Source organism: Panthera leo, chromosome C2, assembly GCF_018350215.1.
Source record: "Panthera leo isolate Ple1 chromosome C2, P.leo_Ple1_pat1.1, whole genome shotgun sequence".
NCBI classification, from domain to species: domain Eukaryota; kingdom Metazoa; phylum Chordata; class Mammalia; order Carnivora; family Felidae; genus Panthera; species Panthera leo.
This window is the reverse complement of record NC_056687.1, coordinates 152,806,183-152,820,043: the sequence shown is the minus strand read 5'-3', so window position 1 is coordinate 152,820,043 and position 13,861 is coordinate 152,806,183.

The window sequence follows — 13,861 nt, the reverse complement described above, 5'->3', positions numbered from 1 at the left end:
ACTTGTTTCCATGCTTTTTATGTCTATAGGTTCTAACTTACAGGCGGTTGTGAGTGACAGCAAATGTTTTGTGGCTGTCTAAGCTCAATCACGGTATTTAGGGTGAAGTGACCCCCCAAACCGTGTCGCGAGTTCGTATGGAACGCTAACGTAGGTGTTTGCCAGATGCTGGGTTGAGAAGCCTTATTTCCCCCCAGAACATCAGCTAGTGTGACTGGGGCTGACGGAGAGATTCTGTTGAGGCCTGTGGTGGCTAAGCGGGGGGTACGTTTCCCAGAGCCCCCTTCCCGGCGTGCTCTCGAGCTGGAGTTGGTCGAAAGGGCAACTGGCACCAGATGTGGAAGGCCAAAGGGAGGCGGTGGCCGGTGCTCTCTGAAGATCGTCGTGGTTGGATGTGGTGGCAGAAGGTGCAGAAGGTGACCTTCATTTGTCCTCGCCCTTCTGTCCTCTGACCTGATGTTCTTCCCACTGATGACCTTGTTAACCTATGGCGCCCCCGGCCCTCCACCAGCTGCCCGGGGGACTGTGCGTTCTTTATCACAGCACCTCTGGTACATGGCACAGGTCCTGTGTGACGGGTGTTCAGCACCTTAAGTGTTCGTTGACTAAATGCGTACACAGGGCTTCACGTGCATTGAGTTTGGGTTACTCAGTACGGGGCGAGAGCAAAGCAATTTTTTCTGGAGGTTTTTTCTGGAGACTCATCGGCTGTCCCACCTTTCGTCAGAGTGCCTGGGGTAGGTACCAAGTTTCCACCCCTGGGTTTGTGAGGGGAACCGGAGTCAGAACCCCCACCTCGAGGCCCAAGGATGACCGCCATATGCCTGTGTGAGCACCGCCTCATTGGCGTCCCAGGTAATGTGACCGGGGCTTCGGGTACCACTCCGGCTCTTCCGACGGCCGCTGGCACAGACCCTTCACAGCCGCCGTGGTCCCTGGGGTTGGGGACCTGTCTCCTGCTCCCCTCTGCCCCTCAGCAGGTGCGGCCCCGCCTGTGGTGTCACCAACGCAGTCACGTTCCCTCAGCCCTAGTCCAGGGAGTAAGCCTGCTTCCGGGAGGGAAGGCTGTCTCACCTCATGGGCTCGGAATCACTGTTCCCTCCTCAGCCCGACGCCGTGCATGGATGGGCTGGTCCCCTTGCTTTTATGACAGGTCCCTGTCGCTGGGTTCGGCTCAGGGCCATCCGAGCCTCACTACGTACTACCGAATTCCCCCATCACGTTGCTGGAAAGATGTGTGCATTTAGAGCAGAACGTGTCTGTTTTGCAGCCTGAAGCACTTCCAGCACGAAGTCCCAGGCTCTGAAACGAGGACTGGAATCCTTGTCCGACAACCTGCCCTTCCCTGAAGACAAGCCCGTCCACCTCGAGTTTGCGGTAAGCCGGGCCGCCTGAAAGAGGACACAGAGGGGCTGGGGCTGTGCTTCCATATCTCCAGGAGCTTCACCCCCGACCCCCTTCCTCGCTCCCAAGTCTCCATTCCTGTGTGCTCCACTAGGGCAGCTAACCTCGGACACACTCAATTCTGGAAACTTAGTTTATGGATGTCCCATCAGAAACCTCCCCCAACCCCTGTCTCACAAGCACACACACACACACACACACACACACACACACACAGCAGTATCTCCAAACCCCACTGCATTTAAACCGGGAAAATAGTGGGTGGGAACTTGAGGAAATGGCCAAGGAAGGCATTTCAGGAGTTTCCGCTGATGGTTCACATCTGGAAAGCCGGTGAGACGCAGACGTGACAATTCACCAAAGTGACTGTCGAGAGAGCCCTGAGGAAGGAGCCCGGCTGGTGTGGGCCACTGATGTGAGCTTGAGGTCGTGGCTGTGGTCATTTACTTCCCGGCTCTTCACGAGGTGCACCCGAAGCACGTGGGAGCCTGAGGTCTTGAACTTCTAAGCCAAAGAAGGCTCTCAAATAACCCACTTAAAAATGAAGCCACCGGAAGAATAGTGTTTTGCGTTTTGTCTCCTTTCCTCCAAACAAAAACACCTAGTTTTAAATTTTTTTTAAATTTATTTTGAGAGAGACAGAGACAGTGTGAGTGGGGGGACGGGGAGAGAGAGAGAGAGAGAGAGAGAGTGGGAGAGAGAGAGAGAATCCTTAGCAGCACAGGGCCCGATGTGGGGCTCAAACTCACGAAACCATGAGATCATGACCTGAGCCGAAGTCGGTGCTTGAACAACTGAGCCACCCCCTTGCCCCAACACCTGTTTTTTAAAGAGTAAAATAAAGGGGTGCCTGGGGGCTCATTTGATTAATCACTGACTTTGGCTCAGGTCACGATCTGGTGGCTTGTGAGTTCGAGCCCCGCATCGGGCTCTCTGCCATCAGCACAGAGCCTGCATCAGACCCTCTGTCTCCCTCTCTCTCCGCCCCTCCCCCACATTTTCTCTCTCTCTCAAAAATAAATAAGCACTTAAAAAATAAAAAGTAAAATAAATAGCACAGTAATAGTGGCATTAGATTGGTTCACATTTATCAGTTTCTTCCCAGAAGTTATTTAACCCCTCTAAGCCTCAATGTTTCCGCTGGTGAAAAGATCATACCCAGAATTCTGTTGTGAATATTAATGTAATGCGCTTTGCACGGCTTACCTAATTAATATTCACAACAAAATTCTGGGTATGGTCTCCTTTTTACCAGTGGAAACATTGAGGCTTAGAGGGGTTAAATGACTTCTCAGTCACATATCTGATGTTATGAACTGAATATATATGTCCCCCCAAATTCATGCGTTGAAGTCCTAGCCCCCCACGGGGCAGTATGTGGAGTAAGGAAGTGATGAAGGTGAAGTGCGGTCGTCAGAGTCGGGCCTGAACCGATTAGCGTCCTTACAAAAAGGGATGCCTGTGAGCTCACTCGTCACACGTGAGCACGGGGCACAGGTCGTGTGAGGGCACAGGGAGAAAGGCTGAGGGGGGAGCTCTCACCAGACGTCAGCCTTGCTGGCACCTTGATATTGGACCCGCCGTCTCCAGAACTGTGAGGAAACACACTGCTGTTGTTTCAGCTGCCCAGGCTGTCGTATGTTGTCACAGCAACCCCAGCTGACTAAGACACCTGACGAGACAAAACTACACGGGATTACAAACCCCAGAGCCTTTGCTCCATGCCCCTGCACTGCCTTCTAGAAATATCATCACTTAAACGTTTGTATTTTTTTTTAAACCTTTTTATGTTTTGACAAGCGTCATGCTAGTTTTAATATTTGAACGGAGGTGAGAAATATTTTAAAAACTTGGCATTATGGTATACAGATGTATTCTAACATTGATGGCTGCAGGTTCACTAAATTTAGATCTCTGGAAAAATCTTTTTTTTTTTTTTGAGCATGGAAGCAGGTTGGAAATGTTGCACCCAATAATAACAGTTGGACTTTTGGCTTGTGAACTACTTCAGTGGGAAAGTATTTGCTTAAATCTCCGCCTGCTATGAGAGTTGAAGGTTTGCGATAGTAATTACCCTTCCCCTGAACTTTCTGAATTTGAAAGCCATGTGGAAATGCAGTTTGTCTTGTATAAAAACTAAGGCCAGGCCAGTTTTGAAGAACTGACTTTAAGAAGTGCATTTAGCTAAGTATCAGTCATTTAGAGAATGATTATCTGGTGTGTGAATGATCTAGGCCCTTCTTATTTTTCTCTCCCTCCTTTGAAAATGCTGTAAGGAGACATCTGGCTTTGACCACTTTCTTCCACATGCTGGCTGGTCTCCTCCTTACCTCTGCTGGCAAAGCCCCTTCACGGGAAGCAGATGCCAGCCCCTCCACGGGTCTGCACTGTACATAACAGGACTTCGTCAACGGTTGGGTAATGAGGGCTGACTCTAGCCCCACTTTCTTCCCCTGTTTCGTGAAGGTCAAGTTTCCTTCTTATTTGGATGAGTGACAGTTTCGTGTGCATAGCTCCTGATCCACTTTTCTTCTTTTTTCCAAGGAATGGCAACACTTATTAACCAAACAGTAGAACACCACAAACATTAATGATTCTTCTTTTATTTTTTGTTTTGTTTTTATTTTTATTTATTTTTAATTTACACCCAAGTTAGTTAGTATATAGTGCGATAATGATTTCGGGAGTAGATTCCAGTGATTTATCCCCTGTGTATGACACCCAGTGCTCCATCCCAACAAGTGCCCTCCCTAATGCCCCTTACCCGTTTAGCCCATCTCCCCTCCCACAGCCCCTCCAGAAACCCTCTGTTCTCTGTATTTAAGAGTGTCTTATGTTTTGTCCCCTTCCCTGTTTTTGTATTATTTTTGTTTCCCTTCCCTTATGTTCATCTGTTTTTTCTCTTTAAGTCCTCAGATGAGTGAAGTCATAGGATTTTTGTCTTTCTCTGGCTAATTTCACTTAGCATAATACCCTCCAGTTCCATCCACGTAGTTGCAAATGGCAAGATTTCATTCTTTTTGATTGCCGAGGAATACTCCATTGTATATATATATATATATACCACATCTTCTTTATCCATTCATCCATCGATGGACACTTGGGCTCTTTCCGTACTTTGGCTATTGTTGATAGTGCGGCTATAAACATGGGGGTGCATGTGACCCTTCGAAACAGCACACCTGTATCCCGTGGATAAATGCCTAGTAGTGCAATTGCTGGGTCGTAGGGTAGTCCTGTTTTTAGTTTTTTGAGGAACCTCCATACTGTTTTCCAGAGTGGCCGCACCCGCTTGCATTGCCACCAACAATGCAAAAGACATCCTCTTTCTCCGCATCCTCGCCAACATCTGTTGTTGCCTGAGTTGTTGATGTTAGCCATTCTGACAGGTGTGAGGCGGTATCTCATTTGGTTTTGATTTGTATTTCCCTGATGATGAGTGAGGTTGAGCATTTTTTCTTGTGTCTATTAGCCATCTGGATGTCTTCTTCGGAAACTGTGTATTCATATCTTTTGCCCATTTCTTCACTGGATTATTTGTTTTTTGGGTGTTGAGTTTGATATCCTGTCGACTTTTATGTCTCTAAAAGGCTTTCTCTTTGATTAGTGACTTTCGCCTTATGGATCTGGCATCTTCTATATCTATGCTGGCTCTCTTAGACAATTCATATGGTACTAAAGGACAGGTAGATAGATTGGCAAGAACAGCCCATAATCTCCACCATAACCATTACTAACACTTGAGATAAACTTCCAGATCTCTTTTTACATGCATGTACATATTTAGATGCATGAAAATCTATGTATTTTGGATCACCCTGGGCATGTGTTAAGGAGCCTGAGTCTCCCCCTTTATGTACCCTGGACGTCTCTCCTTCTCAGTATAGACAGTTGTCCACTATCCTTTCATAACAGGCTTGAGTGAGTGCAGATTCAACCAGATAATGGTAAGAGTAGAGCCTAGATTGTGCCCTATTAAGAACCAAGTTAAATTCTTTAGGGCTAACTCTGAAGAAGGCCTACTTGTTGGCATGAGATGCCACGTTTCCCAAGAGCTAGAGAGGGTAAACTCTGTGGGCTGTTTACACTTATGGGGGCACTGGAACTACACCGGTCACTTGTGTGTGTGTCGGGGGGTGGGTGGGTGGGGAGTGCAGTGTCCTCGGAGATAGTCTTTCTTCTCTTACTGTCCCGTGGGTGGAGGACAGATGGAGGGATGCTTACCAGATTTTTCTCCCTCGAATCTATGGAGGAGGCCCTCAGTATAACCGGTCATAAAATTTGTAGGTGACTGTAAGAAGGAGAAGCTGGTATCTTGTCCCCTGTTCATGCTAAGCTACCAGCTTAGAGCTGAGGACAATGTAGGGAAGGAAGGGAAGGCAGTGGAAAAGGGAGTGGCCACTGGAGAGGGGCAATGACTGCCCCTTTGAGGTTCCGTTCCCTGAGAGTTATGGGTATCTCTGTCACCTCGCTGGATCCAGGCTGGGTGGCAGCTCGAATGTGCAGTGGGGACTCATCTGAGACCATCGTGGCATGGACACGGGAGGCGCTCGCATCAGAGAATATGGAGCGAAGCCACCGGGTGGGTGATGACGGAGGGTATGGCCACGTCTCACAAGGAATGACCGGTGCCCGTGGGCCCGCTTGGGCTCAAGTCCCTCAGCGGCAAGGTTTGCCGGGACCCACCCACCCGTGCAGTCGGCAGTGGCTGTGGACACGCTGTGTGGGTGGTGCGACCCACAGAGACTCTCCCCGGCAGTCGAGTCAGGAGACTCCTCGCGCTCCCTCACCTCCAACACTGCCCTCCAACACCAGAGGGGTAGGCACGGGGCCAGGGGAGTGTGTGAGAGAGTAGGTGTCCCCCCGCACGTGGGACACGCATGCACACACACTCGGCCCCCAAGTCCCCATGGCCGTTGCGCTGGGATTAAGCGGACAGCTTTGAAACAAATGAATTTGAAGTTTCAAATGAACAAGACAACGTCCTCCTGTTGAGAGGAGACTGTGGACAAACTGAAGGGTTATGGATTTGTACTGGGATATTACCAAGAGAGGCTGCTGTGTAGGGGGCTATGCTGTAGAGATGACGAGAAAATATAAAGACATTTTATGCACGTAGGCATACTGAGATGAAACAGACCCTTTTCACTTTTCGTGACAGCTGCGTAGTTTTATATTCTATGGCTGCCCCAAAAGCCAACATCTTTCTTTAAATTTTTTTTTAAGGTTTATTCATTTTTTAGAGACAGAGACAGAGCATGAGTGGGGGAGGGGGGAGAGACAGAGAGGGAGGCACAGACTTCGAAGCAGGCTCCAGGCTCTGAGCTGTCAGCACAGAGCCCGACGCGGGGCTCGAACCCACGAACTGTGAGATCGTGACCTGAGCCGAAGTCGGACGCTCAACCGACTGAGTCACCCAGGCGCCCTAAGCCAATGTTTTCCTGATAGAATTTAGTCATTTAGTGCTTTCTGATTTTCACCGTTGCAAAGCTGCCATGAAAACCTTTATGCAAACATTAAAAAGTCTTATATTCAATTATTTTCTTATGATAAATTCCTAAGAAGTGACTGCTAGGGAGGATAGGACTTTACAATATTATCAGATTGTTAATATCTGAGGTTCAGTTTGTGCAGAGGTGGGGTGGGGAAGAGGACGCGTATAAACCTAGCTTGAATGTCTAAGGATCCATTTCCAATTGACTAGCAATCAGTAGGGTAGTTAAAATCAGAAAGGAATTTAGAAATAGAACACTGTTACTTTTACATATTAAGTTAAATGCAATTTTGAGAGCTATTCCTATATTCAATAACAGGCGTCATACACAATAATACTAGGCATGTATATGATGTGCATTCATAGGCTTTCTGGATGAATTCAATTAGCTGGGCAAGCTGTTAACATATTAAGAGAGTAAGAACATATTGATTGAAGTAGATTATAAAAGAGCTCTCAGAAGCAAGTAAGTATTCTCTTGTGATGCTGTTGGGCCTGCAAACTGGCTCAGCTTGTTTGGAGGGCAGTTGGATGATATCCACAATAATTGAAATGTACACTCCCCTTGATGAAGGAATTCTGCCTTTAGGAGTTTGTTCTACAGAAATACTTGCCTGCGGTCACAGGATCGACACACTTCTGTGCGTCTGACAGTCACCCATGTCTCCCAGATGGGAGGGGGGAGGTTGTTTAAATCAGTTACGGTTCAGCCATACGATGACCATCCACGCAGCCGTTAGAAAAGTAAGTAGTATCGATATGGAACATTTCTTACATATTGCTAAGTTTTAAAAAGACAAGGCATGACACGATGCGTGCGCTAAGTGCGTATGAAAAAGCCTTCGACTCGAGTAGGTGCGGAATATTTCCAGAAGCAGGCTGAGAAACTGGCTGCCCTGGTTGCCTCTAGGAATTGTGGGCTTGGAGGAACTCTTTCTACTGTTGGAAAAAGTTGAACCTAATGGATGAGGGATTCAAATACATTTGAGCAAATAAATAAGGAAACAACCACACACATCAAAGGCTTTACCTGTCATCCTCTTCTGTCCTCTTGTAAATGTCCTGCTACAGCGGATCCTGAGGGACTAAAGAACCACGATGCCACGCAAGTCATCTCATTCCACGGCCTCTCACCTTGGCGGGGGGGGGGCGAAGATCTTGTCTTTACACCACACTGACCTTTCAGTTCTAGGGCCCCACTTTTATCCTGGCTCCTTCTTTAAGGATTTGAAATAACATGAAAACTCCTAGTAGAACTTCAAAGGCTTCAAAAACATGATGAGGTCATTATTCTTCCTGACTTATTATTAAATTATTGTTCAGTGACTTAAAAATTAGTGAGGCTTCCTTTTTGGCAATATAGTAGACATCTGGGAATCTTTCCTGGTACAAAAACACCTAAAATTGCTGAACAGCATATAAAAATGAATAATGGTTTGCTAAGCTGGCAAGAAATACATGTTCAGAGGCCAGAAATAATGAAAAAAAAAATTCTAATCTAGGGGAAAAAGGGAGTGCTGATGTCAGCATTCACCCTGGGGATATCTGGATTGAAGTGGCTCCCACACAGACAGGGGACAGCAACCAAAGCCTGGGTGGAGTCAGATTGGAGACCCCAAATTAAGCTTAGTTCACATTTAGTGGGCGAACTAGGATAACACCTGCCCACAGGGAGGGACTGAAAGAAGTCTTTTGTGTCATGGCCTCCTTGGTTCTTGGTGGAATAAAAAAAAAGAAAAGGAAGACGTGTTCTCTGAGCACGCTGAGCCACATACATGTTGCAGAAGAAAATCCCAGTAGAAATTTAGGTTAAAGTACTGAAGCAGCACTACCCTGGCCCACTGGCAGCCGCAAACACGAATCGCTCGTGGAGGAACGTATTCTAAACAAAGATAAACGCCCGTGGGACAGGAGCTCACAAGCAAAGGTTACATAAGGCACAAGGAAACAAGCCACCATGAGAGAGAATAAGCAGACTGCAGAAGCAAAGGTACAGAATGCAGATATTAGAATCATCAGAAACGGAATATAAAATGAACAAGTTTAACTTTAAGGAAATGAAGGAAGATGTCGGAAGTACAATTAAGGAGCAAGGCACACACCATCAGGTTGGCAAGGCGGGTTTTCTTTTTTTAAATTTTTTTTTTCAACATTTTTTATTTATTTTTGGGACAGAGAGAGACAGAGCATGAACGGGGGAGGGGCAGAGAGAGAGGGAGACACAGAATCGGAAACAGTCGCCAGGCTCCGAGCCATCAGCCCAGAGCCTGACGCGGGGCTCGAACTCACGGACCGCGAGATCGTGACCTGGCTGAAGTCGGACGCTTAACCGACTGCGCCACCCAGGCGCCCCAAGGCGGGTTTTCAAACAAGGACCACATGGAACTTTTAATTTAATCAATTACTTTATTTATTTATTTTACACAAATTAAAAAAAAAAATTTAATGTTTACTCATTTTTGAGAGAGACAGAGTGCGAGTGGGGGAGGGGAGAGAGAGAGGAAGACACAGGATCCAAAGCAGGCTCCAGGTTCTGAGCTGTCAGCACAGAGCCCGACTGGGGGCTTGAACCCGCGAACCGTGAGATCATGACCTGAGCCGAAGTCAGATACGTGACCAACTGAGCCACCCAGGCGTGCCTCATTTTATTTGTCCCTCTTTTTAGAACATTTTAGGTTAAAGAAATGTAATAATGAAAATTACAAATTCAAAGGACTGGTAAAACAATGGATTATACTGAAGAGACAGTGACCCAGAAAACACAAGGAAGTAAATTACTCAGAATGCAGCTTAATGAGGCAAAAAGATGGCAAATATGAGGGCTTATACCCACGCATGATAGAGCAAGAAGGCTTAAAATACGGCACATTAGAGTTCCAGAAGGAGAGAATACAGATTCAAAGAGTAAGCAATAACTGAGACCTTTCTAGCACTGAGGAAAGATGCCAATCTTCAGAGGTGATTATGCTGTGTTGTCTTCTAAATTCTGGGGAAAAAAAAAATCTGAATTCCGAAACCTACCTGGCCCCAAGAGTTTTGGACAAGCATTGTGAACTTGTAATATCGACAGTCCTCAGTTTGCACGGCCCTTTGGTAACTGAGATCAAGTCCTCACCTGTATCTTCCTCATCAGATCACCGTGTGGTTTAAGTGAGACAACACGGTCAGGGAAATGCTTGCTGCAGCGTGAGATGCGTGCTAAATCCACCTGCTTTGCGGTTGGCTGCACGGTTCGCTCACAGCAGTGCCTGGTCTGCTCGTTGTCTAGACTCCCATCTTTGCAAAGCAGCGCCGACAGTCACCACTGCGGGCTGCACCTCCCCGCGGCACCCGGCTGGCATATACACTCAGTGCCCAGAAAGATGAACTCTCACCAGGAGGGGCTGAGGAAGATGTTAGAGAGTCATGTTGGGGTCATTCCATCAGGAAGGAATCAGTATTTCCCATCAGAGAACAGGGGGCTACAGTTCAGGAAAAGAGATCCCAGGCAAAGTTGGGGATCAAGATAGGGCTTGAAAATACTCACTTGACTTTTCTTTTCAACTGGAAGAACTATGTGTATTTTCTGTCCTAATCGAAGGTTTTGGGGATGAAAAAAATCATATTCTGAACCTAGAGATTACTGAGCCAATCAGCTTGTATGAAGCCTTAGAAATGTACTTAACTTTTGACCTGGTATTTAAGCAGTTGGGAAATATTGAATTTATAAGAAAAAAAAAAGTTGGTAGAGAAAGGAAGGGGGAGAATAGACCAATAAATCTTCAGACTTTTTCAAAGGTTAGGAGAAACCCAAGTTTCCGTTGGGACAGTTAATCATTTCAATACATTATTCCTCTGTGCTGTGTGGCAGGAAGGGAGGGAGTGCAAACAATCGCTTCTTTTGCATTGTTATGAAAAGGATGCTCTCCACAGTTTTCTGCCCCTCTGGGAGGAAGTCAAGCTTGCCTTAGAGAAACTGATGGCAGATTCTGGAAAAGGCTAACGATAGGTAAGCTGACAGTGCAGGTCGTTCCGTTTGCAACCACCAGAGTTAACAGAAAACCTTCCCAGATCGGTCCTTGAAGCGAGAGACTGAAAAGGGAGGAAAAAAAGTTGGTTGTCACTTCCCTTAGAAAATGGGACAAGAGGTTCTGCTTTCCAAAAGGCACATGGGCTTGAAGCAAATCTGCATTCTACATGGCCAGGTTTGGAACATTCTCTCCCCCAATAGTCATGCTACAGACTCATACTTCAGTTCAAGTCTCTGTAGGAAAGCTCATTCTGGCAACCAGGAAATTGAGCTCACTCTTGATGTGAGGTTATATGGATGACAAATGTTTTTAGAGTTTTACGGTTAGAAAATAACGTCCCAAGAAGCCCATCCGTAGGTATGTTTATTCGTTTCCCTATTTCGTTGACTTACTGGGGATTACACAGCTGGTCAGACCTGAGATTTAAATCCTCTCCATCTGAGGCCAAATTCTATTTTTTCCTACCATATCATGGTGTCACGTGTTCAAGAAAGCAACGCAGGATTCCGAATCTCCCGTAGGACCTTGCTTCCTCAACCTGGCTACGTGGTAAGTTTTCCGAGAGGGACTTGAAATACATCTTCCTGGGCCTCACCTCCAGACCTGACTCAGCGGTGGTTGTAAATCTGTATTTTTCAGCGGTTCCTTGGGGGGCTGGTATACAGCCAAGTTTGGGCCGCATTGGTTCATCGAGGAGGGATGCTACAGTTTTCACCCGGTGTCTTATTTATTTATTTGTAGCGTGAGCAGGGGAGGGGCAGAGAGAGAGGGGGAGAGAATCCCAAGCGGGCTGCACGCTGTCAGCGCAAAGCCTGAAGCAGGGCTCCAGCTCTGCTGGATCTCACACCGTGAGATCATGACCCGAGCCGAAATCAAGAGTCAGACACTTAAGCGACTGAGCCCTGCACCTGATATCACTTTCAGAGTTTGGTTTTTAGGGGTTGGAAACAGTGGGAGTTAGATCTGTAGTTTCTAACCTTCTAAAAACTACCTTGCCTTTCTTTTAAATTGAGGTCTAATTGACATACGATAGTAGTTCCAGCGCATAACATAATGATTCGATATTTGTTTATATTGTGACGCGATCATCACAATAAGTCTAGTTAACATCCACATAGGGTTACAGATTGTTTTTTGCTGTGATGAGAATTTTGGAGATTTACCCTCTCGTAGCAGCTTTCAAATATACCATACAGTATTACAAACTACAGTCACGATGCTGTACTTTACAGCCCCAGCCAGGACTTATTTTGTAACTGGATGTTTAAACTTTGGGGCGCCTGGGTGGCTCAGTTGGTTGAGAGTCTGACTTCAGCTCAGGTCACGATCTCACAGTTTGTGAGTTCGAGCCCCGCATCGGGCTCTGTGCTGAGAGCTCAGAGCCTGGCGCCTGTTTCCGATTCCGTGCCTCCCCCTCTCTCTCTGTCCCTCTCCCCCTCACGCCCTGTCTCCTTCTCTCAAAAATAAATAAACATTAAAAAAAATAAACTACCTTCCCTTTTAAGATTTTTGTTGAAATCTATGGATCTTTCCTTAAGAAACACACATACCCGCACCTACCCTTTTTAGGGGGTGTATTAGTATCTGTTGCTGCTATAACATATTACCACAAACTCAGCAGCTTAAAACAACACAATTATTATTATCTCAGAGTTCTGAGGTCAGAAATCTGACCAGACTATCTTTGAGGTGCTAGTGGGCTGCATTTCTTTCTGGATGTTCTGGGGAACAATCCATTTTCACCAAAACTTGTCAGCTTCCAGCCTGTATCTCTTGGTTCATGGACCTCCTACCTCCATCTGTAAAGCATGACCCTGCCCCTCCCTTCACGGTCACATCTTTTTATCTGACGACCAAGAAAGGTTCTCTCTACATGTAAGGGTTCAAATGAATATATGAGGTCCGTGCAGATAATCTGGGAAAATCTTGCTCTCAAGTCTTTAACTGTAAGCACATTGGCAAAGTCCCCTTTGCCAGGTGAGGTAACCTATTCACAGCTTCCAGGGGTAAGGATGTGGACATCTTCGTGTGGGAGGGCATTATTCTGCCAACCGCAGGGGTCTCAGACCTCTGAAGCTACCTATAGAACTGTGTGAACCCTAGATTAGGAGCATCTGTTCTAAGAAACTGTTCATTCTAGTGTTGGGTTAGCACAGAAGTTGCTTAGCTACAAATAACCGACTCCTCAAAGCAGTGGCTCCTATGAACTGGTGTTTATTTTTCCTTATGTGATAAGAAATCCCAAGGAAGGCAGCCCAGGTCAAGTGTGGCCGCAGCAGGATGCTGGAACTGGGGTCCCTGCAATTACTTTGAGGTAGCTTTCATGATGGCTGCTGCAATCTCCAGGCATGACCTCTGTCTGTAGTGTGGGCAAGAGAGGGGAGGACACAGGGGGAGAGTCACAGCTCAGCCGAGTCGGCTCCCCTTTAAAAATCCTTTCCAGAAGCCCCACCCCCCACAATGTACATTTGTATCTCATTGGCCAGACACGGACACGTGGCCTCCCCATCTGCTAGAGAGACTGAGCAACATAGTTTTATTTACTTATTTTTTAAGATAGATACATTTATGCTCCAAGAATTCCAAGCTCTTTACGTTAGGAAAATGGGAAGTATAGACATTGGGAAGGTACTAGCAGTCAACGGAAACTTAGGCTTTGTTTCCTAAGAGTAGAATGGACCATTTTTCACCCTCACAACCAGAACTCAGAGAAAGTTAAAACTCTCCTTCAGAGTCTCTTCCAAAGGGTTTTTATCTTTTTACTCGGCTTGCTTTCCTTCAAGGACTTCCTTCTTTCAACAGTGTTTAAGCATCTACCTACACCTGGCAAAGGGGACATCATGACCTGAGCTGAAATCAAGAGTCAGACACTCAACTGACCGAGCCACCCAGGCGCCCCAACAGTACTTATTTATTTTTTTTTTTTAATTTTTCTTAACGTTTATTTATTTTT